Source organism: Condylostylus longicornis, unplaced genomic scaffold (assembly GCF_029603195.1).
Source record: "Condylostylus longicornis isolate FDR11 unplaced genomic scaffold, ASM2960319v2 ptg000074l, whole genome shotgun sequence".
NCBI lineage: Eukaryota > Metazoa > Arthropoda > Insecta > Diptera > Dolichopodidae > Condylostylus > Condylostylus longicornis.
Window position 1 is genome coordinate 119,985 of NW_026578042.1, and position 26,774 is coordinate 146,758.

The following is a 26,774-nucleotide window of genomic DNA, read 5'->3' on the forward strand; positions in this document are numbered from 1 at the left end:
AATAGAGAGGAATTTATAGAAAAAACGAAAGGCTTAAAGATTGGTCCTGATGAATTAATGGTATCGTTCGATGTCAAAGCGCTCTTTCCTAGTGTTCCAGTTAACGAAGCTCTTGAATATTTGAAAGTATGGTTATCAACACAAGAAGGAGAAACAGAAACAGAAAATTGGAACAACAAAGTAAGAGAACACCACAAATTAGCAAGACTTTGCATGGAGGAGAATTACTTCGAATTCAGAAACGAGATGTACAGAACAACATCGGGAGTATCGATGGGCAATCCACTTTCACCATTTATCGCAGAATTATTTATGTCCAAATTGGAAAAAAGAATGGAGGAGGATTCTCTGATGCCTAGAATATGGATGCGGTATGTTGATGACGTCTTCGCGATAGTGGACAAGGAAGAACTGGAGAATATAAACAGATGCATCAACAAATTACATAGAAACATCGAATTTACGTTCGAAATTGAGGAAAATGGAGTGTTGCCTTTTTTGGACATATTGGTGAAAAGAAAATCTGAAAAAATTGGATTCAAGATATATAGGAAGAAAACAACAACACAAAGATGCATTCCAAAGGACTCGTACCATTCAACGAAACATAAAATGGCGGCGTTCAACTCTATGATCCATAGAATGCTAACCACACCGATGGACAGACACGACTATAGATCCGAAGTAAACTTCATTTTGGACACGGCTGTGAAGAACGGTTATTCTACTGAACGTATTAACAAACTCATTAGGAAGAAAAAACGAAAAATTGAGCAGGAGAATATGAGCACATTGTTTAAACAGAACAGGATATTGGAAGAACAAAGAACAACATGGGCATCTTTACGTTATGATCATCACTGTACAAACTTGATAAATAAACAACTAAGGAAACACAATATTCGGACATCGGAAACCAATAGTAAATATCAACTTGGGAGTTTGTTAAATTCGGCTAAGGACAAATTGAAGATACATGAAAGATGTGGTGTGTACAAAATCAACTGTAATAATTGCGATAAATTTTACATAGGACAAACGAAGAGACCCGTTACAACAAGACTTAAGGAACATTTAAGTGAAATAAAACGTGCAAGGAGAGTAGGATTTAACCGGATTTTCAATTCTATGGTTGCAAAACACATTTATGAAACGGATCACACAATCACGGAAGATACCTTAAAGGTATTAAAAGAGTTAAAGGAAAACACAGGAGAGAAGTTCATGAAAGCATGCAGATATACAAATCAAACAAGGACTGCCTACTAAACACGGACGAAGGTAACACGGCTACTTGGCTCTTTAAATTAATTATTTGACCAGTTTTAAGGTTTAAAACAGGTATAAATTTAAATAATTTGTAAATAATAACAAAAAAAAAATAAATAAATAATCAAATTCTAGATTAAGTCAGGTAGATTATATTAAGTCAGGTATAATATTCCTAATTTTAATAGATTTCAATTTTTATTGTTTGTTGTCTTAATTAGAAGAAAATCAGCTTTGATAAAGTGCGTATGTAGCGCACGAAATATATTAGCGAAAAATAAAAGTATTTTATTCCGAATAAAAGGAAGTTTTCTTTTCACACCAATAAAACAAAAAAATAGTTAATCACTGCTTTTTAATTTTTCTTAGCAAAAATGATGTCCAATAGTGATGTCGGTTTCCACATGAGAGTAATATAATGAAATTACCTTTGAAACGACGACCAATTCAATGCAATTTCAAATAAAGCAACACTTCAATCGTAAATATATTCAACTACTTCTAAGACCTTAAGTTTATCATAAAAAATAACACCTAGCGAGATTTGACCTTATTAAACACCTACTTATTTTCAAATAGCAATTATCAAAAAGGTTTTTAACCTATTTAAATTAAAAAGAAAACGTGAAATCCCAATTTTATCCTTTCACTTTTAATAACATCAATCAAAATATTTTTTTTGATTCATCATACTAGTATTCGTATAGCAATTTTTTTTAAATACAGGGCACAAAACGTTATACGTAAATATTAAAATGGTCAAATTATCAAGCAATACAAATCTAAGATTATTTTGAATGATATGCGCCATTTCCAAGTTCTATACTGACATTATTCTTGTATTAATTACAGTATTCTTTCAAATTATTTCCATTTTCGCCGGTTATAAATACTTTGTTGTATTATATAGAAAGTTCTTTAATCCTTTAAATAATTGTTAAGAGTATGACAATTTTTCGCGGGATATTTGTAATGGTATTACATTAGTTCTTTTAAGTTTATGATGAATCGTCAAAATTTTCAGTTTATTAAAAGTTTATCAATAATTCTGAAGAAAATTTACTTAATTTGAAATTAATGAGTGAATTTCAACATAAGTCCTTTATTTAGTATGTCAAGGATTACTGTCTTTATTTTTCATCTTATATGAGTTTTAAAAATTCATAGACTATTTTCTACACAAGCATAGATTATTAGTAATTAAAATTTTTCAAATATTTTCAATTTATACTTAAAAAAAAAGTGCACATTCTAATAACAAGATTTTTTGACCTCCAAATTTTTAATGAAAATATAGACAGGTTCTTCGAACATAAGAATATAAAATTAATAAAAACGCACTTAATTTTTTAAAAAAAATTAAAAATTTATAAATTTTAATTAAAAAACTAGTCTTTTATTCTACAAAGTCTTTAATGAATGCCAATAAATAAACGAAACAACAGGTTGTATGTACGTACATGGGATTTTATGGCATGCGACCTGACCTCATTCGTCAAATATTAAACAAATTTTCTATTATCCTTTAGTTGGAATTCTTCAAAAGCTCAAATATTTAATCAATTTTTGCTTTATGGTTTTTATTTTCTACTTATTTTTTTGCTCTTAATAAATATTGTAATTTCATTCTTAAGTAGCTCGCATTTCTAATAAATTATATACGTATATGGAACATTCCGATTATATATTTAAAAAGCTTGTTCAAAACATATACTTATTTCGCATTATCCACAAAATACCTTTATTTTTCTTTTTTATGACCCAATTCAATTCTTCTTAAGAAAATTCATAAAATATTCAAAATGATTTTATATACAGTTTTGTTTTTCTTGCCCGCATATTTTATTATACCTGTACGAATGTGTGCTCGAAGTGTATATTAAATTTGCCTTACCGTTTGTAACGCTAAGAAATAATGATCTCAGATATAAACTCAATGATAACTTCCGTCTCAACTATTCAACTCAAAAACTAATTGAACTAAGTTCACCAAGTACTGATTCGAGTAACTGCCGTACAACTTCAAAATTTATTTGGCTATAAATCTAAGAAATTATAGAAGCTATAGTATTGAATTTTCGCACAAACGTTAGGGTAATTGAGTTTGATAAAGGTCATTCAAAATGTTTAGCTCCTTCTAATGGTAGCTACCATACAATTTGAAAATTTATTTGGCTATACCTTAAAAACTGTTCAACATACTGTACTACAATTTTACAAAATACAATATGGTAAAATGGCAGCTATATTCATTAAAAGATCTTGTGGTATGAGCACTTGTGGTAGCTGCCACAAAACTTCAATAATAGTTTCGCCATATCTTAGAAAATATTGAAACCACAGTACTGAAATTTTGTATAACTTAATATGGTAATAAGGTAACTTAAATTCATAGTCTGTCCGATAGTCAGCTATGGAATATTTACTAGCACATAGGGTAACAAATTCGTACGGGTATCACAGAATTGACACGGTCAACTCTATTTTTCCTCATTTTTCTTAGATTTTCAAATAAGCAATTTTATTTCAGGTTTTATCATAGCAGTATTCTTTAATAACCACTTAAAAAAGAATGATAAAAATTAAATACAGAAAAATGACCGATTTTTTTTGGAAAAACCAAGAAAATTATTAAAATTTATTCAAATAAGTAAGTAATTACGAAAAAAAAAATACCGGAACCGGACCACGTTAAAAGCAATTAATTCAAAATTATTTTCATTTTTCTTTTCTACTACTTACACAAGTTCCTATATTTGAAATTTTGTATATTATCCTTTATTCTTTTAACTGATAAGCTTAAAGTAGTTTTGTTAGAATAAAAGTGAATTTCAATCAAAACGATTTCCTTTTTCCTTTTTTACCATCCTCTATTTTTTTTTTTAGTTTTAATTTATGATTTATAATTTTAGATTCAAGTTTCCAATTTAGAGAAAGGAAGAACAAAACAAAAAATGGACAATAAAAACGAAAACAAAATGAAAAAGAAAATTTAAGTAGGTCGGAAATTTTGACAAATTTTTTTAATATTCTAGTGTTGTACAACGTATACGTACACCGGGTTGGGGGGTAACCTTGAAAATAAAAACAATATTACAAGTACTATAGATTCTATTTCATATGGTATGACAGCCAGAACATAAAATTTATAGTGCCCATGAAGAAGACAGTCTCTTATTTCGTTTTAATTTTTTTAATTTTTAAAAACATTTTTAAAGGAAAAAGAAAAGCAAAATTCTTAAACGCCTTATTTAAGAAAAACAACAATGTTTTTTTTTTTCCTCTTATACGAACTGTTATATTATGTTTATTCCATTAAAATATAAAATCAGATACTTTACATGTCATAATACCAATGTGTAAAATAGTAAGAGTTACCAATCCTCCCCCAATATCAATAATATTAAAAATTTTATTTTATGTCAAAAGGAAATCCCTTAATAATTTAATAAATTTAAGATATAAAAATTTTGATCTCAAATACCGTAATTTCTCAAAGGACGTCATACTTTTCCATTACAAATAATTTTAATATTTTATATACTCCTGTTGCTCCAAGCGTACCTATATGATTTTCCGAATAACATAAAATAGAATGTACTACAAATAACTGAGAAGATGGTAGGGATCAATGAAGATGCTGAACTAACTCAGAACTGTAACGTACAAGAAGTTGATTTCGAATTATGCGGCTTTCAAGACCGTATATTAGAAATTAAAAACAGTAAAACCATTTTTGAAGGTTTGAAAAAATTTTCATTTTCGTTTTAAATTGCATTAAAATGAGTTGTTTTTTTTCGGAAGAACAGTATTTTTTTCCTTCTACATACATTACCTCTATTTTAAGAACAACCTCATCACAATAGTCAAAAAATCGTATAACTTACGTTAAGTACACAAAAAAAGAATGGTTTTCGAGCACGAATTTTGAAAAATTCACAGTATTCCTAAACTATATTCGAAACAGATTTTTATTATATTCTAGCCTTTTACTTAGTTCATCCCCTTCAATCACTCTCTATTTTACTATTCGGTATTGATTGTGCCATCTACTCGTACATTTTTATTATGATATCCTCATAATCATGTAAGTACGAAATTATAAATTTCTGCAAATATTGGCAACCCCAACAATAATGCAAAATTAATTTCATAAGTATATAAATTCAATTGCAGAAAAAAGAAACAGAAAAAATTTACGGGATTATCTTATTTTGCATTATAAGGGATTTTTTTCTTAAGCCTTTGAGAGTATGTTTTTTCGTTCTCCAAGAAAAAAAAAACGAGAGAGAAAAAAAAAATGTTTAAAATGAGATTATAAATTTTATGACAACAAATAATGTCAACTTATCACCAGGTATTCTTTAAAGAGTATTTTACTTATAAAAATATTTTTTTTATTTACATAATATACAGTTGCACATGCATACGTATACACATATCTATTATACGAAATGCACCAAAGAGAATAAAGCTAAAAATAAATTAAATAAATTAACTTCAGATATACGAGTTTGTAGGTAGTTTATATTAAGGTATAACAGAACCATAAGTTATTTAACATTTTTAATATAACATTACGTTATATTACACATTATTATTCGGATCATATTAAAATGTTAATTAGATTTTATATTAATTACAGTACCAATTTTAAATGGGTTTTTAATTTTGATGCGGCAAATATTAAATGAGAAATTTTCCAAAAAAAATAAAAATGTTGCATAATATTTTCGAATTTTTCTTTTATAATTAGGAAATTGGGATTACAAACTAATTTTTATTTTATTGACTAATTAAGAAAATACAAATAACACTCAACAGTATTACGAATTAAAATTAGCTAAAAATTTGCTAATTATTTTACAATCATCTGCAAAGTTGAATTTATGAAATTTTTAGTATATACTAGTAGATGTAATTTTACTGCATTTGTATAACACTTTATTGTGCAATAGAAATTGATTTATTTTTCTGCCAGATTCATTATTCTACCATCCACGGAGTGATAAAAAATAATTACTATTGAGACTTTAGAGTATTTAGAGTATACTATAATTACATTAGATTATCAGTAACTTTATTAGAATCGTACATTCTCTATCATTAGAACCATATCATTAGAACCGTACATTCTCTGAATGAACTTAAATGTACGAGTGTTCTCTGTATAAATTAATATGAAAACTGAAATCTTTAACCCACAAAATATACATGATTCATAACTTTACATTCAATTTTCTACAAATTAAGCTCACTTCAAATTCTTAAATCTTAAAATTTCAAAATGTGTTATACTGTAAAACAGTTTTTAAATTCGATATATTAAAAAACAAGAAATTTTTTCTCTATTCGTTTAAAAATTCATTTTTCCTAAAAACAAAAAAAAAGGTTCTCATATTAAAAATATGAGAAACTGCGATATTAAATTTTCTTTTCTAACAATTTTTCATATAATAAGAGTTATATTTACATACAGAATTGCTCATGATGCTTGAAATTGTTTTCATAAAACTATTCATTTGTATGTATGTACTGGTATAGCTCTACAGTTCTTTTTACAATTCTTAAATATTAAAGATGCAACAGCGTCAACTTAAATATTATTCCTGTATTTTATTATAGAAAACAATGAAATTTATATTTTTAGTTTAATTTTTTTGTTTTTCTCCAGTTATAAGCAATTATTTTCGCATTTTATTTTCAACAAAACAATCAAATTATTTTATAGATAAGTAAAGTAATTTTTATATGGTAATAATAAACAACAAGTCTATAATAGACATTAAATAGATATTAAATTTAGAATAAGTAAAAGAGGTTAGAGAAAAGCACATTCCAAATATTCAAAATATTTTAATGTAAAAAGAAGATGTTGTAAAAAACTTTCCAGATTGTTAATATTTGCTCGTTTACAATTCAATTTATTATTATTTTATATTAAAAAATAATAATCAACAAAACCGTTAAGCAGACCAAAAAATTCAAGGTAGCCTAGTGCGCGGCCTCCCAAGGAGTGTGGGAGAGGGATGATCTCGTTGAGTCGTAAAATTCTTTTAGACATTGATGAACATTTTTTCACCATGATTCATCTGAAAATGAAAGGCAAGATTAGGTTGCACGGCCTCCCTCATTACGACCAGCCCGAGTTTCTCAGAAACCGGCCAAGATCCCTAGCATTTACTTTCGCTAGGTCCGCAGCCCGCCCAAAAAAGCGGGACCCTAGAAACCTCTGCCTTCAATTCACCAACGCCGGACACGAGCGCAGCAGGTGGGTCACCGTTTCCTCCTCCTCCTCGTCACAGCAGCTCCTACAGAGTTCGTTTGCGAGGCGGCCGCGGAGAGACATCATATGCATTGTGCGACGCAAGTCTAGCTTTGTCCTCAACTTCCTTGTAGCCAAAACTAAACTTGCGTTGCAAGCGCTGCGTAACAGCAGCCTGTGAGTGTTTAGAGGCATGCCCAGGTTCTCCTTTCCAGGTAGAATTCTGAGGATCGTTCGATGTTTCGCAAGCTCATCCGCCTTGCAGTTCCCCGAAGTCCCACTGTGTCCGGGAACCCAAACTAAGTTTGTTGAACTGCCCCACCATCTCATTAAAAGGCGACCTACGATACATGAAAAAGACTGCAGTGGTCTGGCTGGCGGAAAGAGAGCTCAACTCCCAATTGCTGGGAGTAAACGCAAGGACAGGCAAGATGGAGAGTAAACTGTGTCGTTAACGCTTGGAAAAGCGCGAGACGGCGGAGCATCTACTATACGAATTTGAGGCTGTGGCCTGGTTCAAGTTCAAATACTTCCAGCTGGGCTTTTTGACCCCTTCAGGGGTTGCACGACTACAGTTGGACATAATATTGAGATCTGGGGATAATGCCCATGTAACTGGATCGCGAATCACAAAGGATCTTATGAGTCGAATTGAGAAGGGCCACGAAGACCTCAATCCCCCGCCTGTAGCTCATTTTATGATTTAAATATTTTATATTAATCATGCAAAAATAAAAATATCAGCAAATTAAGCGAACAACAAGAATATAAGTTAAAATAGCTACTTAAAAACACAAACATTTTGCCTAATTTGGAAATTTTTGCTAAAAATAAAACTAGTACATACAATAAAATTCAATAAAAACTGAACAGCATTTTGAATTTCATTCTACAATGCAAATAAATAACATTTTGTGCAACTTTTCTAATTCTAACAACATACAATATAAAAACTTATGCAATTTATTTTGTTCTTATCTTGTTTTTTTTTCTAGTTTCTTAACATTTTTTCTAGAATGTAAAACTCTACAATTTTTGCGACCTGAAATAAAAAACTGAATGCCCTTCACTTGAAACTGAATGAAAATTTGATTGTATTTTTTATATTTTTCCATATTGCATAGTTATGAAGTCAAGTAGCTATTTTTCTCTACTATTATATTGTGAATGTGGGTAAAAAACGCATGTCTTACACAATATATAAAGTGCAATATATGTATAAGAATATTATGATGTAGAATATGTTAGTTTTCGATGTTGTAGGAGAGGAAAGAAAAAACAAGTTAAAAATGTTTAATCTGGTTTTTGAATTTTCAAATTTAACTCAACTTTAACTATTTATAGTTTTCTGATTTCAATTTATAAAATTGTGTTCTTTGTCTTTTACTAGTTTGATAAAAAAAAATTTAAAACAAAAATGTTGCAAATTCTGAATTACGTTTTGAAGTATAAGCTTATTTTTGAAAAATTGTAATTGAAATTGAGCCTTGAATCCAAAGTTACGTCTAACGTATTTAAAAGTATAGATTCGCTGAGCATCAAAATAACTACTCGCTCAATCAGTATCAACATAAAAAAAAATAAGTTGCTGAATGATATCGTAGCGTAGTACAATATCAAAAAAAGACGATTCGGCAAGGTTAAACAACATTTATTTTGTTTTGCCACTAATCGTAAATGCATTCTCCTTAACCCCACGTCTAAGTATGTACAAAACATAGTTCATATGACCATTCTATAGATCAAATAAAGTTTTACTCCTAGATATGTGAGCGCAACATCATCTACAAAAGCTGCTATTCTACCCATAAAGTTTTGTTCAAAAAGTTATATCATATATATTTCAAAATAAAGTTAGGCCTAGTAAAGACTCCTGCCGAACACCGCTATCAAATATTTTTGGGGAGCATTAATAACATCAATAAACTATCTGCATACGGGTTTTCAGTTAAGACACAAACCAATTTTAAACAGAATTTCTAAAGCCTATATGCGATAAAATATTTTCCAGCAAAATGATGTCAATAAGTAGAGTACATGATTCATTCACAGGAGAATATACTAAGTACACTAAAAAATTGCAAAATAGCATCCTCAGTAGAACTCACATTGATTCTATCTTTCATACCAAAAATATTCAACTCAATTTTTTCTCTGTTTAATCAAAAATTGTTTAAACAATTTGCAATTGTGTTCATTATTGAACTATACAAATGGTAATTAATAGTTTTAGCCATAATTTTCAATTCTACTATATATTCAATATACTGGTGTTATTGGTATAATTTAAAACTGCGGACTCTCTAACAAATTTTAATAGAAATTTTAATTTTCTATAATTAGTTTTTGTACAAAAGTACTAGAGTACTAGACAATTACATATTAAAATTTTAAAATCAAAATTATTTTTAGATGAGTTTGGGATGGGTTGCAAATTCATTACTGTATTCAAACTTGCCTCATTACAAAAAAAAATAATACCTTTATTTCTTCCTTAAAATACAATAGCCAATATTGTTAGATCAAAATTGACCTTTCAGTTATATGTCCAAGTATAATAGAAAATTACCATCAAAATTTAATCAATAATTTTTTGTTTTTATAATTTTTATTTTTATTATGTATACAAAATATAATTCCTGATTTTAGAAGAGACTCTATTGGAAAATAGAAATCTACTTGATTTCTTTGTTATTATTATTGTAGTGCCATTAACTATCACAGTTTCTATTCTATTGTTTATGAATTTATTTTATTTTTTTGTACTTTTTGAAAAAAAAAAAACAAAGGAAATTTCTTGTAATTCAAAAAATTTTCTTTTTCATTGTTCAAAACTTAATCGTCGTCTTAAAATCTTTAAGTAATTATCTACATATAAATTTTCTATTTTAAATTTCTAGTCGATGAAAATAGAAGATACTTTATACGTTTAGGGGAGAGTATATCGTAGAAGTAGAATTAAATTTGAAAATTTTATAAGGAGGAACTATTTTTATATAGTGAATAGCTCTATTGTTCTATTTTGTTATTCAAAAAGTATATTTGTATATTTATAAATTATAGGAAATAAGAGAATGTGCGAATTAACAAGCAAAACAAAATAATGTAACTTTTAAAAAATTTTAGCTTAAAAATTCTAAAACTTATGCTTATGATTCTTAAAACAGGAAAGTAATGGTATTAGCTCTATTTGCGGTCAACACACGGTTCTTAATTTATTTATTTGTATGCTCCTGAGAAATTTTCTTCTCCATTTTCTTTTTATATTTGCTATAACAGTTCAAGCCCTTATTATTGTTTAATCTGATTCATACATGACTTTCATAACCATAACATAGTTTAAAAATTCTTGTGAATTCCTAGTCTTCTATAGGAAAAACTCAAATGTTTTTTGAATATTTTCAGTATCTCCCCATTATTTGACCATCTTCGTATTTCGTCTAATTTTGCGGCCACAAAACAATTTTTTTCCATTATTGCACTTTCTTGAATTTTTGATTTTTGTGCAGAACATCGGAAAAGAAGAGCAAAAACATTAGTAGATCTATAGTAATTTTTACATAAAATTTTTCATAGAGATATTTTAATAGTTTATTATTTTAATTCACAAAAATCCATTCAGACCAAACTTTAATTAGATATCTTACGTGATATAATAATATCTTAGTTTATTTTTTATTTAAAGGTCAATTCTTAGAATAGATTTTTATTGAATAAATATTATAGATAAAAAATATTGTATTGTGATTTTTTTAGGCTAGAAGGATATTGAAAATTTTATGAATTGATTTTTAACCTTTTTACATTCTTTTTTTTTTTTTTTTAATTTTTTTTTTCTTATACAATATAATTATTAAAAAGAAAAAGTAGAGATTTTATAGAAAAGATTTAATTTTATACAAGCACACATATTTGAATGTCCTCGTTCTGGCCTTATTTTAAACAGAATATAAGAAAAAGAATATCATTTTTGACCTTTTAGTTACCAAGGTTAGATATGCTTTAGTAGAAAAGATTAAGCTTCCATTTAGCAAAAACTTTTTAATAAAAATCTAATTAGAATTCTATAGGAAACTACTCTACATTCTATTAAATTCTTTTCATTGTTAAATTGATGCTACAATGTTACGATTTTATGTTAATGTATTTATAATCTGATTATTCGGTAAACTATCGAAAAAGAACGCAATTTAATTATTATTATAGATTAATTAATTTAATTAAATTTACCCTCAAAATTAGATTTTATAATTAAAATAACATTAAATTTTAATTGAAAATATTTTTATGCTAATGTATTAAAATCTATAAAATATATGATAGCCGTTATTAAAATATTCTGATATAGAAGTAATGTTATAGTTCTAGAATTCAGCTCAATCAGGAAACATTTGTCCGTCTTGCAATGCGTAATTGTTCCTTACTATGTTTTTCAACTTCGGACAAAAGTCCATGGACAATTCCATGTCCTGATTACCGGAGAGCTCCCTAACAGTTCAAAGGGGACCCTGAAAATCAGCAAGCTTTAGATCTTTCCATTGCCTTATTTGCAGTGGTATCTTTACAAGCGAACATGAAATAGAGCCATGTCCAAGAAAGCCTATATCGAGATTGTTGGAGATATTCTTCCATACTAAGGCACGCAAGGCGCTGTAGTCGAGTGAGAGCAACACGCGACGTCACCTACCCGGCCTTCTGCCACTATACTACAGAACAATTGGTCGAACAATGTTAGAATAAAAATAAATGCTAAATGCACTATTTTAGGCCATAGAGCCTGAGCGGATCTGTCGATGACTCCTCTAAAAAGAAAGCCCCCAATTTAATGCTTATTAGGTTTCACTCCAAAAAAAAATTGATTCCCATGGAGGATTTAATAATTGTGTCCTCCAAGAACATCAGATGCAAACTAAATTTCCGTCGTCTAGTAAATGGTACAATAACTGCTTTGTCAGGGTTAATTCAGTTTGTGTCCAGTCGCTGATTATGTGTAAAGCCTTTTGCATTCGGTAAGCTACGACATCACAACAACAACTGAATTAGCAACGTAGCTCTGCGCATTATACTAACCGCTATCAGACTGCTTGTACGGTACACCAATCCCTAATATCGATTCAAAAAACTCGGTAGACATTCTCGACCGATTGGCGAACTGTTTTCCGTGGGTGGGAGTATTTTCTCCATCAACTTCAAAAGAAACGATGTCATGGTCATTTGTTAATATGACCTCGGGTATTGATTTTTGATAAGAATACCGGCCTTACCTTCCTGCACTTTTATGGAATATGATGGAGAACTCTTCCAAACTCTTCTGCAACATGACGTGATAGATTCAGTAGAAGATATAATTTATCTCCCACGATTGCCTATTTTTCTTTGTTTAAATGATCTTGACCTTGCTTGGTAATCTGAAAATAACTGCGGTTAAAAAGGTGAAGCGCCTTAATTTGTAAATATTGGATTTCCGAACACTTTCTTTCAAAGATTTATTACAGTTGTTAGGCAGAATAATTTTATTCGCATTAATTTTAGAATGTTTCCAAAAAAAAATTTTATTTTAGTTTAATTATTTTTTATATAATGTATGTACCAGTGTTGCATTTATTTTTATACTCTATTTTTACCTTACGAAAACTATTTTTGATGATTTAATTTTAAATGTAATGTCTTTTTTTTTGACATTGTTATGCGTACCATTTTAGCCAGCCAGCACTTTAATATTAAAACAAATACCATTACGTCTGCCTTTTCGGATAAGTACATATGCATATGTATGTATGTGAATATGTACGACTGTTAACATTTCGAATTCTTTCTCCTTTTAAAGAGTTAAAGAGGATATGAAATATTTTTATTCAAAATTGTAAAAAGTGAGACATCATTATAATCCTCCATCCACATTTTTAATCATCCTTAATATTATAATAATTTCAAGAATTTCATTTTAATTCGAAAATAAAGGCAAAAAGTATGCGTCAAATGAAGGCAAAAAGGCAAAACTATTTTCGATTATTTTGTTCTTTTGTATTTAATCCAAAAACGTCAAAAAAAATAGCAAAAATACAAAAAAAAAGAGAAGAATTAAAACAGACAATCAGAATGAGAAAGACAAAAAAAAAAACAAAAGTGAATTTTTTAATATACGCAATTGGAATATTAAAAAATGAGAAACAAAAACAGTGCGCAAGAAAAGAACAACAAATTTAATAGCCCGTTTACTTTGCTAAATTGGAGATGTTTATATTCACACATAAATATACACAGTTATATAGGCATGTACATATACATATTATGTATTTATAATTGTATTTTATGTAAATAATTTTTTTATTTTTTTTACAGAGAAAGAAATAAAAAGTGATACGTTTGGTCGACCTTGCAATATCCAAATTTAGATGTGAATTGAATCATTTCTGTTCTTTAACACTTTTAGTTTCTTTGTGGGAACGTTTTTTTTTTTTTGAGTGAAAAATTTAAGAACTACAAATAGATTTCGTAATTTTCCTTTTTAATTGCGTACTTAACATTTTTAGTTTTAGAAATATTTTACTTTATTTTCTAAACAGTTTGACATTTACATCAATTGGAAACTATTTGGGAAAAATTATAATCGAATAATCTATTTGTATTCATAATTCAATTTAATAGATATGATTTAATTCGAAAATTATCTAAATTAAGATTATTATTGTTAATAATTAAATTTTTTATTAGGTACTTATTCGTTTAATTTAAACCGCCTTTATACATTTATAATCAAAAAGCTTTACTGATATCAACTTGTCTATAAATCTTATCGAAAATGAACGACTTGTTGTATAGCCTAACTAGAACTACGCACATATATTAATGTTATTTTAAAATAAAAATTTTTTAACCCTCTAATACCCAGACGCACAGCCAGTTTATAGCAGGATGCACACAAATTTTCTATACTATTACGTGACTTTTTTCTCATTTTAGAATTCACCACTTTGCAAAACCATTTAAAACTGAAGAATGTTTTCGATTTTCATTACATGAACAAGGGCCAAGAAAGTGCACTACTTATATGAGAGTTACGAACGCGGCACCAAAAACAAATCACTCATTTAAAAAATCTCATATAATTGACTTAATAATTGGGATTTACGATAAAAATGAAAAATTTTTACGATTAAAATAAAAATATATAAGATTAAGAATAAAATTAAAAAGAATCTATTCTCATGACTAAACAATAAATTTATACAGAGTCTGTCAGCTTATTTAAAAGTGATAATTTATTCATGGGGCACATCGTTTTGTATATCAACAATTTTCTTAATCTTATAGATATAATATGTATGTATGTAAATAGTTTTTAATTAAAAGTAAAATATGTACATCAATTACATACATAAATAAAAAACAAAACAAACACACAAAAAAATATTATGAAGACAGCAGCAACTAACAGTTAAGGCACGCAATACCACATTGAATAAAAAATAAAGCATAAAAATTAATAAAAATTTGCGATCGAATAAATTAAAAATAAGAGAACTACTGTTGGAAATTGTTGCTTAAAAAAAAAATTGCTCCAAAGTAATTGTAATAAAAATAATAATAATGAAAATAAAATCAGTAATTAAATATCGTAATTTATATGAATTTTATTTTTATATTTAAGAATCCATAAAAAAAAATATTTTTTAAATTGAATTAAAAGCGATTTTTTTTATTTTATAACCATTTTTTAAAGATATGATAAATGCGTTTAACAAGTTTTACTTTTAACGCATTCAAGTTTTTCTTTCAATTTTATTGGTACTATGTAGTATATTTGAAATGGCAATGACTTCAATATAATTTCACTTTAGTTTACACATAAAATCAACCTAATTTTCGAAAAATGAACGTATGCAGCGTTAGTATGTTATCCGTCTAATGGAACGGAAAAACAAGTTTAAAATGACTAATCATACTTAAACGCGTATAATACGTTGTCTTAAAAAAGACTTTCGATTAATTTAAAACGGAAATCTGTAAAAATTTAATTAAACGCTTTATTATATGGCAAAATACTTCTTATACTTATTATCTTTTTTTTTTAATTAAAAACATTGAAGCTCTAATTTGAGAAAATGATGTCGACTACCCACGTACATTAATTTCATGTCGTACATACATATGTATTAGCGGAGATATCTACTTAAAACCAAAAATATGACAATAAATTATATTAAAGATAAATCTAGTTAAATCTGTATAGGAAATAATAAATAAAGTTGGATCAAACCAATATGTTTGGTAAAGAAGCACTTTTCCCTTGATCAAAATATATCAAGTTGCATACCTTTAGGATTTAGCAAAAGTCAAAAATTGGAAGAAGCGTTAATGAGTAAAATAAGAGTTATTATACTTTCTAATGGTATGATATCCACCGATAACTTTCTGCTTTTGTAGAAATTGTGGAAAAATATTTTATTCTCATGAAATAAATTATCGACGACTAGCGCTAACAACTGCTAAAATTTCACATTCCTACATGCTGCTGTTTAGAAAAATTAAAACAGACAATCAGAATAATTGTCAAATATCGGTGTTAAAAATTTGAAAAAACGTGATTTAAATAACAGTAAATTTTAACGATCATTTTGTCTTTTTTTAAGTTCAATTGTGGTGTACTGCTATAAAAGAAGCATGTCCCTACCCATATGTGTTTGCAGAATTTAAAAAATATTTGTGATTTCGCTACAATAAATAATCAAAAAAATTGAATTTTTAGTATTTTTGGGTGACATACGGGACCTTAACTAACTTGTACAAGGGGGAAGGAGGCAAGAACGAAACTAATGGCTTTTAATTCTTTTTTTTTTGGAAAATTGCTAAAAAGAATAATTATTTAAAAGACATACATACTAGTGTATGTATATATGTACATAAATGAGCATAAATACATGAATGAAAAACATTTTTGAAGGTTAAATGTATGTGATTTTAATAAAAAACAATGAAAATAATATTTTTAAAGAAACGAAAAGGTTAAAAAGATCACAGTTAATTGCATGCTTTCTAACTTTCTTATGGGGATTAAAGTATATATGTATGCATATGTATAGGATTTTACATGATTAATTAAAGAAAATTTCGAAACGTCACGACATCTATGACATAATGTTTGTACTATAAGTGTTGAATTAAATTTTTTCTATGTTTATAATCAGACAGAATATCTCACGGATTGTTGTTGAATGAGTGTTCATATGGAACAGTTTAGAATTGCGCGAAATATAATGTGAACAATAAGAAAACAACAATAAAAATTTTGCCAATTTTATGACTAATAACTGTTAATCTTATAAAAATATGACATAAACATATTGTCAAAAATGTATAAAAAATTTACTATATTAAATAAATTAAGGTTTTGATTGTGGTTTTAAATGAATAAGTGTGGCAATTATATGTGTGGCTGAGTGAGAAGTAAAATACATATGCACATGTAGCAGAACCGAATCATTATTAGTTTGCTAGCACCAACATAATAACGCATAAATTACAGGAAGCACAATAGAAAACCCTCGCTATACTTTATACGTATAATATCTTAATATGCGGTAGATAATCCAAGAATGCGCATTGAAATAACCAAAATGTACGCAAGAACAATGAGTATAGATATTAAAAATTAATTAAATTTATTTAGGTTTCTTACCATAAGAATTTAATTTAAATACTCCTAAATTAACAACCTGTTATTTTAACATAATTGCAATTTTAACATTCAAACAACCTACTGACGTTTTTCCATTTTTTGCACAAGATCAAGTAATCAAGCAATAAAAGAGCAAAATTTTATGATTAAATTAGTCATCGATACTTTTGTTGCCAAGCTATTACCATTTTAAGAATGCGATTTAATGTAGGTAAAAATTTAACAACGAAATTGGAAGTGCAAAAAAATTAAAAAAAAAAGAAAGGTAAGAAATCCAATGTTACTTAATTTATGGAAGCGCGACAACCGTACACAATTAAATTGCAATATTAAATAATAATTTCAATATTACCAACTATCCATAAATTTGGGTTTCAAGTTCAAAAATTTTGTTCATTATAAAAATTTAAAAAAAAAAGTGAATTTTAAGTTAAAAAATTGCGATGAATTATAACTTGGGGGATTGCATCTAAAATTATGTATTTGGGTTAATAATGCTGTTTTATGCATTAATTATTTTAAGCTTTACAAAAGTGAATTTTAATTTTATTTAATTTCTTAAAATTAAAATTGTTAATACTATTAAATCGCATTATACTTCACGATTTTTTTTTTCTACTAGGTGAAAAAATCTCGAAAGACGAAGAAGGACGGCTCTATCTGCCTTTTTCCTTCGACAGTGGGGGAGCGTGACTCCTACCCTAAAAAATCATCTAAACTCTGAACGGATAAAGCTGGTCCTACAGAACAACTATTACCTCCGCGCTAATTTGGTTTTTCCGTGCAGGAATTAAATACCTTCCATAAGGAAATTGGTATTTCGTGTTAAATCGAATGGTCTTGTTCGTTTAAGTCTTTTTGTCATAACGCCATTGCCTAGCAGCCGACCTGCTTCCACATTTACATGCTGTTCTAGACAAGCCCTATGCCTTGTAGCACAACTCCTAATTTCATCCGCAACCAAAGGAATTCCTAAGTCCATGTGGATGTCACTGTTACGTATATACCGTGGCGCATTTACCATGCTCCGTAGAACTTTATTCTGGAAGGTTTGAATTTTGTTAATGTGAGTCTTCTTGGCACAGCCCCACAGTTGAATGCCATACAGCCATATTGGTTTAATGATTTGGCCATAAATTAATATCTTATTATCAATTACCAAACTGGACTTACGACCTAGGAGCCTTTTCTCTATATTTATTCTCAAATTCTATGTGTTTCTTCTTTATATGCTCTTTCCACCTTGACATCCAAAGTTATTCCTGGTATTTTGCTGAGTTATGGATCGCTAAATGCGTTCCATTTAAGATAATTTGTGGTGGATTGCCTATTTTCCGATTGGGGAAGTTTGTGTGAACCGATTTTGCTTCATTCAACTTCATCTTCCAATCCCTAGGCCAATGGCTTATTTTGTCACTTGCCTCCTGTAATTTTTTTGTCGAATCGTCAATGTTTGTTCCTACTGCCAATATTGCAGTATCGTTGGCAAAAGTGGCTATCGTAACATTTTCTCTTTGTGGTAAATCACTCGTGTAAAGCAGGTACAACGTTGGGCCCAATATACTGCCTTGAGGCACAGTTGCCTTTATTTCTCTTACGTGGAGTATTGAGCGTCTTGTTTATTTCTAAATAATCTATCAGCTAAGTAAGCCTTCAAAATTTCTACAAATGGCGATAGTAACATTTGCCCTAACTTATGTATAAGGCCTTTGTGCCATACCTTGCCGAATGCCGAATCTTTTGGTAACACAGAAATGGGCCTGTGAGACTTTGTTTCCCTCAAGGGTTTCCCGGCTTTGGGCACCATAATTACCTCCGCGACTTTCCAAGCACAAAGAACATACCCAAAATCCATAGCTGTATTCATGATTTTCGTCGGATGTTCCAATGTCTCGTCTCTCTCAAAACTTCCGCAGTAATAAGATCAAAACCTGGCGATTTTTTCAACTTCAGGAATCTTATCTCTTCCGCAATTTCTAATTGAGTAAGTGGAGCTACGCTATCTGCTTCATTTGCGATAGATTCTACCAAACTTACATCTGAAGTTATTCCGTTAGGGTGTGAATATGCTTTCCAAGTGATCAGCAAACAATTCGGCCTTCTCTATATTGCTCCTCGCCCAACAGCCATTTGCTTTCATTAGTGGCGGAGCGTGCCTAATCGGTCTTTTTTTGCTCTTTGCCGCCTTCCATAAGAAATAATTCGTTTCCTTCGTAGCTGACAAGTTCTTTATGTAATTTTCGTATGTTGCCGATTTAAATTCTTGGATTTTGGCCCTTCTCTTTTTATTCACTAAATCAGTTATTTTTCCAGGATAGCTATTTGCTGTCGGTTTGTACTTTAACATTTTTGTATTGTTCCATGCAGCTTTTTGTATGATTTTGATAAATACTTCTAACTCCACATCTAATTGTTCTCTTGATTGTATATTAATATTTACGTCAATATTGTTAATTATTTCGTATTTAAAGCTCGCCCAATCTGTAGTGCTATTTGTCAAACTGTGCCTAAAAATTGTTTTAGTTATTTTTTCACTTAGTTTTAATATGATAGCAGAGTGATCCGAATTAAAATCATAATTATCTTCAAGGCTTAGAAAGTTTTCTGATATTATTTTGGTTACAAAAAAAGTCAATAACATCAGGAATCTTGTTAGTGTCAGTAGGCCAATAAGTAGGAGTTGAATTTTTTGCGAATATTTCCAATTTTAATTTAATTTCCAAAACTTTGAAAATTATTTCAAGTGCAACATAGTTTATAAATTAATTTAATTTTTCTCAAGCAGGAATTTTAAACCAATTTTTGGTGTAGCTCAGGTTGCATTCATTATTAAATAACTGCATAACACACTCATTAGTCACAAGTTTCTTTCTATAATTTTTAAACAAAATAATTTTGATAAAATTTATGTTGCAACGAAATTTATAATTTTATAGAAACTTCCGCTATAAAAATTAACATTTTTTTTTTTTGGTTTATGCTAATAATAATAAACATTTAAAATATTTTTATATTTTAAAACAAAATATAAAATTCTTTGAATATGAATAATGAAAATTATAAAAGAAAAATGAGCTGAAAGAAAAAACAAAACTTCCAAAAGAAAAATAACACATTTTTTTTGTTTCTTGCTTTAATTAACACACAGCACATTGAACTTAAAATAGGTCTAAATTATAGTTTTGTTCTTGCCTGTTTTTTTTCTCTCTCCTTAAACAATAATTTTTTTCGTCTTCTTTTTTAAATAGATTTTTTAGTGTTTTTTATTAATGAGCGCATAACAAACACGTTAAAGCTCTCTGTTTTTTTTTTGACTCATCTTTCAAAAAAAAAAAAAAATGAAAATTCAAAAATTAATTTTTCAAAAGACTGTCAAAATAATTTATACAATATTGTTCTTCTTGTTTCAATTCTTTAGAAAAACAAAATTAACATTTTATTGTAACTGTGTATTTTATTTTTGGTTTCTACAAGATTAAAATATTTTAAAGATCGCAAAGACAAAAAAAATGGCTTTGAGCAATTTTATCCAATTATTAGAATTTTCAATATTATGCAGGTCCAATTTGAATATTTTCACATTCCTTTCAATTCAAATTAATGATTTTTTCCACAAAAATCAATAAATTATTGGTAATGGTAACTAAATAAGTTGTTACGTGTTATAAGATTTATTAAGATATGGTCAACTGGCATGTCATCACTATATTTACAATATAATTAAGAAATTTTAATCTTCAAATTATAGTTAAAAATTTAGTTTTTGATTGCTCGTCAATAAAATTATTTTTATTTAATAGCCAGCAGGTCTATAATTTTATTGTTTTAATTTTCTTTTCCATTTTACACACAATAAGAGAGGTATTATTTTCGGAGTGAAATCATACATTGCCATAAAAGTATGATTTCGAATATGAAAAAGAAGTGCCACGAAACTATTTTTCAACCTATACGCTTACTCCCTTCAGATTGTATTTATCTTACTTTTTAAGAAAATTATTCGAATGGGCAAGAAGCACGTGAGAATCCTCACCGGGATCTTGTCGAATCACTGTAGGCTTAAGGGTCATCTCTGCAAGCTGGGTCTGGAAAGTGAAGATGCTTGCAGGTTCTGTGAGGAAGATAGGGAGACTTTAGTACAACTTTTACGGGGGGTGGTTATTGCTCTCGCTCGCACGAGAAGGGAAATTACAGGAGACTTTGCGGTCCTCCGCGCCTTGTACATGTTGCTCGATTACATCAGGACGGTGAATCTCGAGCGGGTGTTATAGGGTCGCGTCTAGCGCTCAGGGGGTGGGGGGCGGGAATCACAATAGATCCTTTACGTGGTCGCAATGCGCAGTTACTCCAAATAAATAAATTTAAGTGTAAAATTTAAAAGAAATAATCTCGCGTAGCTTGTAAATATCATTCGGAATATATAAAATAATCGTTTATACGCTGACCACATCACAATTTTAGTTGTATACCTAAATTTGGTTTTGAATATCTAATAAACATATTTATAATTTTAACTACAAATTGATTGATGTTGTGAAAAATTTAAGTAAATTAATGTGGGAAAACTTAATGTCTTCTTTATCTCTTCTCTAAATTTAAATAATTAAACATATTAAGTAATTTTTAAAGATGAATTTGATTGAAATTTTAAATCGAATAAAACACATATAAAACTATAAGTAAAAGATAACAGATTAAATCAGATAAGCTGGGAGAAATATTAAAAAATTTCAACAAAAATAAATCAAACCTATTAATATTCGTAATTCATTTTAAAATTTAAACATCTTATTTTTAGTGAATTTCAGATTATCATCACATATTGTAAAATTTTAGCGTCAGAAATTTGAAGGCAATTCTCTCATAAAACTGACTGAATATAGATGCTATGGAACAGATTAAAGCCACCATTAACAGCTTGTTTGAGGATTATTAATTTGCTCTAAATATATTAGCAAAGCTTTGTTCGTTCTTAATTCAACATTTTCGAAATTTGTTGTTGCCTTTAAAATAATCAGTACTTACTCAAATGTTTTGAACTCTTTATAACGTGATTTTTTACAATTTAACATCGATTTATTGGTACAAATCAAGTTTCATAATCGCGTAGCTAAAAATTCAATAGAATATTGGCAAAAATTTTCACTTTTTATAAGTTTCTTTAAAAAATTTTCCAATTTTCCAATTATAAATTAACATTGGCCAAATATGAAAATAATCCAAGTTGCATAAACACTTAATTAAAGATTTTTTTTTTAAAAAGTCTCAAAATTTTCTAAAAATAAAAAAAAGAAAAATCGATTTGCAAATTTTTTTTCATAGAAAAAAAAAAACAAACCCACAGTTTTTCAATGAATATCTTATTTCCCGAAGTAATCAAGAACCTCACAGAAAAATTGCAAAAAAATCAAAATTAAAACGACAACAGCAAAAAAATTGAAAAAAATTTTCCTCTGATTATTTTTTGTTTTAATTTTAGCATTATGACAATGCCACTATGACATTGATTCAAAAGACAATATAGCCGCACACACGCACCCATGCACAAAAACTCACATTTTAATGTTTAATAATATTTTTATTCTTATAAGTTATAACAAAAAAGCAATAAAATAATCTCTGATATTTTTTATTGTAATTTAAAAAAAAAAAACTTTATTAATCGCATTTTTTTTCTAATCGATTTATTATTTCTCTCTCCTAATCGAATACTTGCAAGCTTAGTTAGACCTGTGAACCTTCGGCATGGATGTGTAATGATAAAGGTTTATAATGCCAAATTCCTTCGTACAACATTCAAACTTTCGTAAATGCAGTGCTCAAGTTTTGCCCTGTAGTTTGAATAATTTTGGAATAATGATTGAAGAATTTTTGAAGTTGTGAGGTAACTACACACCTAAACTGATAAATGCCTACATACTTAACATTTTCGACCTTATTTAATTTACATATTGTTCTAGCACATACTATAAAAATTAATAGTAAAAGTTTGATAAACCTAGCTCAATTGGTTTTTAAGTTACCGGTGCTTCGACGGTCAAAAATGGGCTAAATTGATTTAAAATTCGACGCTGAGCACAATATATATATATATATATATTTAAAATATACTTAAATGCATATAATACATATGTACGAGTATGTACATATGGCCACAACTCAAACTGTTACCTCTTGGTATTACAAACGAAGAGGTAACTTTATAATACTCATTCTCATAAAGAATCCAAAAAATCACAAGAATATAAAAAATAATAAAATAAAAATAAATTTTTCATAGATTTTTCCAAATGAAAATTTCTCCAAAAATGGTCATCCAATTTATTATACTCGTACATACTTGTGCTATTGCTATATATAAAAATTAAATCACCAATAGTAATTGGTTATTGAGCCGGTTTTGGACATTTTTTTTTTGTTGTTTTTTTTTTATATTTCTTTTTTCACATAATAATGTAGTTGTTCTTTCTATATTTATATACGATATATAAAAGTAGATTTATAAATTGTGTATAAATTAAATAGAGAAAAGAATGAGACCATAATTCTTATAAGGGTGCCTCTAATATTAATGTGGATATCTACTTATATTGTTGACATATACAGACTATATCATAACAAGGTCAACTTGAATAAAATCTAGCTTATTCAGTATGCTAATTCATTTATTTTTTTTTTGTTTTTGTACATATGGTCTACAATATAAATCGAATATAAACCCTCAAATAAGAATTAAATTTAATTTTATGTAAATTTAATTATGTAATTAAAAATTAAATTAAATAATGAAACAAGGTAGTTATTTATAATTAATAGTAAAATGAGTTTCCTCATTAAATAACTAAATATTGCTCAAGTGACGTAAATCAAAAAAATTAATTTTGTGGGAAGTAAAAAGAAACATCTATTTACGGGATTTTTGACAAATAACGGAGTAGTAAAAATTAATATTTTAGATTCATAAATAGAAGAATAGTCAAAAATTTTCATTGTAAATGTTTGGAATATCTTCATTTCAAATATATACACACTTATTTTGTATAACAGTTTTTATTTTAAAAGCTCATTTTGTAGAAATAGCGCCTCCACTACTTTCGATAGAGAAAATAAAATGAGTTGGTTTTAAATTTTGATTTAAAAATTAATAAAGAATTTTCTAAAAAAATTTCATATTTCAAAAGAAGTTCCAAAGCACAATTAATTATAATCTCATTTGTGATTTCTTAGCAACATAAAGTTCGTTCCCTTGATTCAAGTGTAAAAACAAATTCATTAACATTCAAATCTCCAAATTCATTATATTTCGAGTTATGTTATTTCGGATTACATGTTCCATACATATGTTAAAATACAGAATTCTCATTTAAAAAAGAATAAAGAAGCATAATTAGTTAAAATGCAGATTCATTTAATTATTCTTGATAATTCTTATATAATTATTATACATTTATACGAACAAAATGTTGAAAGTTTCCCAAAAATTTCAGTATAAAAAATGTTTAAATTAAATTTTCAATAGCCCTACCTTTTTATTACTTAATTATCCGTAATATTATAAAAAAAAAAAATAAAATAAAATGAAATTAAATGAGTGACAGCGTTCCAACAATTAATTCGTTTCTCATTTTCCTCATTTTTTCTGTTATTCAAAATCAGTAGTGAAGAGTAAGTGAGTGAGTGAATGCGGTATTGCATTTGAATGCATTACAAAAAGAAAGGCAAACAAAAGTCCGTGAAAATTAAATAAAATGGGTGGAGTAGATACGAAACGAAAACCCAACCTAAGTATTTTTTTTTTCTGACTCTTCTTCTTTCTTCATTTTAATTAAATTAATTTAATCAAAAAACGTAAATAAAAACCTGCTGCTAAGCACCATATTTTCTGTTTACTGATATTTTTTTTGCTTTTTCTCATCTCATCTCTAATCTAGTCCAAAAAAGTACAAAAAAATCTCTCCTATTTAACCTATTTTTTTTTGACTATATTTTGAATTAAAAATTATACAATCTTATTTTTAAAAATTTGATTCTAAATATTTTTGCTTCAAAATATCATTAGGTTATAAAAGCAAAAATTTTAGATTTCATCAAAATTACGGTATTACAAATTTATCTTTCAGTATTAAGGTACAATTTTTTTTGATTATTTTAAAAAATATTCTTGAAAATAAGAAAATTAAAAAAGAAATAATGAAGTTTAAATATTTTTTTGAGCTGAGCTAAAATGTCTCAAAGCCTCGTCTCTAAATTTTGTGGGAAAAATATCAGGCAGCGTTATGTTCCATATATGGTTGACTCACTACACTTTCGTAATTTACTGTCAATGGATTGAGAGAAATTTGAAAAATATTTGAATGCTATACTAATTGAGCCTCCAATTGTATTTACGATACAAAATAGATAGGGAATTTTGATGTTCTTGCAAGTGACTGCGGATTTTAAGTTGTGTTTGTACGGGGAACTATAATTACCACATATGAAAATTTGAATAGCATATAATTGTTATGTACAAAATCCCGTTAGAATAAATTTGAAACACAATGGATGTTGTCTAATGAATCTAATAAGAAAATTTTTAATGCCACACACATTATAATATAAAGCACTCATTAAGCTTGATTGTAAACTAGCTATTCATAGAGTTTTACAATTAAACAGTTCCAATTTCAAGATCCTATAGAAGCTACATATTTACGACAAATTGAACCTTTTCTCAAATGACTTTTTTAACCACTTTTCATTTTTCTTTTTTCATTTTAAACACAACTTCCGCTATTTATTATAAAATTTTACTGATACGATTTTTATTTTCATATCTTTTTTTTACAATCACCTGCACAATTCTTTTGAGTACTTTATTGTATAATTTTACACAAAATATACTTCTATACATAAGTACTACACAAGTAGTTGGAAAATGAATTGAGGTCGTTGTTCTTTTAAAAATAAAAGTAAACAAATAATTGGCGCGGAATTTTTCTATCCTAAAGAAATGTAATTGACGCAGGTTTGAAAAAAAAAAAGAAAAAAAAACAAAAATTTATTTTTAAATTAAAGAAAAACAAAATAAGTTTGAATTAAATTAAACTTTTTTTACAAATCACATTTAGATTTTCTTAATTTTAGTGGCTCTAAATTTTAGTCAAATTTGTTCTTGAAAATTTTAGTGATATTCTTTTAATTATTATATTCAAAAAGAGTAATAAATTTATATTTGAAAATATTTATTAATTTTTTTTATTACAGGTGTTAAAAATCATCGAATGGCAAAGATAGGCGGACCCAAACTGTCGTCAGACCTATCAGTAGTGAGGGACTTTAACCCAACCAAAAACACACCTAAATGGTCATTAACTCCCAAAACTAGTCGAACTGACTAATCACAAGTTTTGCTCCTGTTTTTATGCCTACATTCATGGATTTCATATGAATATCTGTTACATGGTGTTCCAACTATACCCCATATTTGAATTTGGAAGATGATTTTTAATTAAATTAAAGTGATAAAAATACAATTGATTGTCACATTTCACAAGAACCAGTCACAATTACATCCACATT

General features: G+C 27.9%; 1 protein-coding gene across 7 annotated transcripts in view; it reads right to left on the bottom strand.

Moving 5' to 3' along the window:
• LOC129612541 (cilia- and flagella-associated protein 410) overlaps nucleotides 1-26,774 on the bottom strand; it is a 67,865-nt gene that overhangs the window by 9,272 nt on the left and 31,819 nt on the right. The window lies entirely within an intron of this gene.